The sequence below is a fragment of the Callospermophilus lateralis genome, unplaced genomic scaffold, assembly GCF_048772815.1.
Source record: "Callospermophilus lateralis isolate mCalLat2 unplaced genomic scaffold, mCalLat2.hap1 Scaffold_1313, whole genome shotgun sequence".
Lineage (NCBI taxonomy): Eukaryota > Metazoa > Chordata > Mammalia > Rodentia > Sciuridae > Callospermophilus > Callospermophilus lateralis.
In genome coordinates, this window is record NW_027512485.1 from 38,454 (window position 1) to 42,330 (window position 3,877).

The 3,877-nt window shown below is 36.9% G+C and overlaps 1 pseudogene; it reads left to right on the forward strand.

The window, feature by feature from the left end:
- Positions 1-2,491: 2,491 nt before the first annotated feature.
- Positions 2,492-3,445, forward strand: LOC143390175 (NADH-ubiquinone oxidoreductase chain 2-like; annotated as a pseudogene).
- Positions 3,446-3,877: the final 432 nt, after the last annotated feature.

The window sequence follows — 3,877 nt, forward strand, 5'->3', positions numbered from 1 at the left end:
AAATGTAAATTTAAATGTTATTCTAAAGAGGGACAGCTCTTTAGAGTCAAAGGATAAACCTTAATTAGAGAGTAAACCTACCAACCTCCATAGTTGGCCTAAAAGCAGCCATCAATTAAAAAAGCGTTAAAGCTTAACCTAATTACCAAAACTTAATACCTGACTCCTTTAATAACCTCCTAAACCAACACTGGACTAATCTATTTTTCTAATAGAAGCAATTATGTTAAAATAAGTAACAAGAAATTATTCTCCCTGCATAAGCTTATATCAGACCGAATAAATCACTGATAGTTAACAACTTCATAACACTAAATAAATCATAAAACCATTATCAATAACACTGTTAACCCAACACTGGTATGAATAAGGGAAAGATTAAAAAAAGTAAAAGGAACTCGGCAAACACTAACCTCGCCTGTTTACCAAAAACATCACCTCTAGCATAAATAGTATTAGAGGCACTGCCTGCCCAGTGACATACGTTTAACGGCCGCGGTATCCTGACCGTGCAAAGGTAGCATAATCACTTGTTCTTTAAATAAGGACTAGTATGAATGGCTCAACGAGGGTTTAACTGTCTCTTACTTTTGATCAGTGAAATTGACCGCCCCGTGAAGAGGCGGGAATTTTTTAATAAGACGAGAAGACCCTATGGAGCTTAAATTTAATAGTCTCACAATCCTAACAATATCTAAGGAATTAAAATCATTGCTCATAGACTAAAGATTTTGGTTGGGGTGACCTCGGAGTACAAACTAGCTTCCGAATGATAATAATCTAGACATAACATGTCCAAATTACAACTCATTAATTGACCCAAATTATTGATCAACGGAACAAGTTACCCTAGGGATAACAGCGCAATCCTACTCAAGAGTTCATATCGACAGTTAGGGTTTACGACCTCGATGTTGGATCAGGACATCCAAATGGTGTAACCGCTATTAATGGTTCGTTTGTTCAACGATTAAAGTCCTACGTGATCTGAGTTCAGACCGGAGAAATCCAGGTCGGTTTCTATCTATTATTATATTTCTCCCAGTACGAAAGGACAAGAGAAATAAGGCCAATTATATATCTACGCCTTAATTTAATGAATGAAATAATCTTAATTTAATTAAATATTAAAAACAACCCGCCCTAGAATAGGGCTTGTTAAGATGGCAGAGCCTGGTAATTGCGTAAGACTTAAAACTTTATTCCAGAGGTTCAACTCCTCTTCTTAACACTAATGTTTATAATAAACTTCCTACTTGTGATTATTCCAATCTTAGTAGCCATAGCCTTCCTTACCCTAATCGAACGAAAAATATTAGGGTACATGCAACTCCGCAAGGGTCCTAACGTTGTTGGGCCTTACGGTTTACTCCAACCGTTTGCTGACGCAATAAAGCTATTCATTAAAGAACCCATAAAACCCTTAACATCATCAATTATATTATTTATTACTGCCCCCACCCTCGCTCTAACACTAGCATTAACCATATGAATCCCCCTACCTATACCCCAACCCCTCATTAACATAAATATAGGAATCCTATTTATCCTAGCCACCTCAAGCCTAGCTGTATACGCAATTTTATGATCTGGCTGAGCCTCCAATTCTAAATACGCCCTAATCGGAGCTTTGCGAGCCGTAGCACAAACTATCTCGTACGAAGTAACACTAGCAATTATTCTTCTCTCAGTACTTCTAATAAATGGATCCTTCACCCTATCTACACTAATCACTACTCAACAATTTACATGACTTTTACTCCCAACATGACCCCTAGCAATAATATGATTCATCTCTACATTAGCAGAAACTAACAGAGCTCCATTTGATCTAACGGAAGGAGAATCAGAACTTGTATCAGGATTTAATGTTGAATACGCAGCCGGCCCCGTCGCCCTATTTTTCATGGCCGAATACACTAACATCATTATAATAAATGCTTTAACAGTCACCCTTTTCATAGGAGCACTACTAGACCCCATCTTCCCTGAAACCTTCACATTAAACTTTATTCTAAAAACACTCATCCTAACCTCCACTTTCCTATGAATCCGAGCATCCTATCCTCGATTCCGCTATGACCAACTCATACATCTCTTGTGAAAAAACTTTCTACCTCTAACTCTGGCTCTGTGCATATGACACATTTCTCTTCCAATTATTTGCATGCGTACCACCCCAAATCTAAGAAATATGTCTGATAAAAGAATTACTTTGATAGAGTAAATAATAGAGGTTTAAACCCTCTTATTTCTAGAACTATAGGAATTGAACCTAATCCTAAGAATTCAAAATTCTTCGTGCTACCTTTTACACCACATCCTAAACAGTAAGGTCAGCTAAATAAGCTATCGGGCCCATACCCCGAAAATGTTGGTTTATATCCTTCCCGTACTAATTAATCCCCTAACCTCCTCAACAATCTATTTCACTCTCTTTTCTGGAACCATAATTACACTTTTTAGTTCGCATTGATTCCTAACTTGAGTAGGCTTAGAAATAAGCATGCTAGCTATTATCCCTATTCTGATTAACAAAGGAAACCCTCGATCCACAGAAGCTGCATGTAAATATTTTCTTATTCAAGCCACTGCATCAATAATCCTAATAATAGGCACAATAATTAACTTCATAAACTTAGGTCAATGAACCCTATCCAACCCACACAATCAAATTTTATCATTCATATTTACAATTGCACTCTCAATAAAGATAGGACTCGCCCCATTTCACCTATGAGTACCAGAAGTAACCCAAGGAATCCCACTTAAATCAGGCCTAATCATGTTAACATGACAAAAAATCGCTCCAATCTCCATCATTTACCAAATCGCTTATTCCATAAACTCTACCCTCATACTATTTATAGGAACCCTGTCAATTATACTAGGAGGCTGAGGAGGGCTTAACCAAACCCAACTACGAAAAATCTTAGCATATTCATCAATCGCCCATATAGGATGAATAATAGTAATCGTTACATATAACCCAACCTTAACAACATTTAACCTAATCATCTATATCCTACTAACCATCAACATGTTTATACTTCTTTATTATTATAAAAATTCTACTACTGCCTCCCTATCAAATCTATGAAATAAGTTCCCCCTTTTAACTCCCATAATTTTAATTGTATTAATGTCGCTAGGAGGGCTACCCCCCCTAACAGGATTTGCGCCAAAATGAATTATTCTCAAAGAACTTATCTCAAACAACAATATTATTCTCTCCACATTAATAGCAATACTAGCACACCTAAATTTATACTTTTACACACGACTTATTTATTCAACATCCCTAACCCTATTTCCATCATTTAACAACACAAAAATAAAATGACAATTCGAAAACACAAAACCCATACCTCTCCTACCAAACTTTATCATCACTTCCACCCTTTCTCTTCCATTAATACCCCTCCTCACACTACTAAACTAGGAATTTAGGTTAATCCAGACCAAGGACCTTCAAAGTCCTAAGCAAGTACCCAATACTTAATTCCTGCATTAAGGACTGCAAGACTCTATCTTACATCAATTGAATGCAAACCAATTACTTTAATTAAGCTAAGCCCTTTATCCCTAGACTGATGGGATTTAAACCCACAAGATCTTAGTTAACAGCTAAACGCCCTACTCAACTGGCTTCAATCTACTTCTCCCGCCGTAAGAAAAAAAGGCGGGAGAAGCCCCGGCAGAGTTGAAGCTGCTCCTTTGAATTTGCAATTCAATATGACTCATTCACCTCAGGACTTGGTAAAAAAAGGATTCAACCTCTGTCTTTAGATTTACAGTCTAATGCTTACTCAGCCATTTTACCACCTACCTATGTTCATCAACCGTTGATTCTTCTCAACTAATCATAAAGATATTG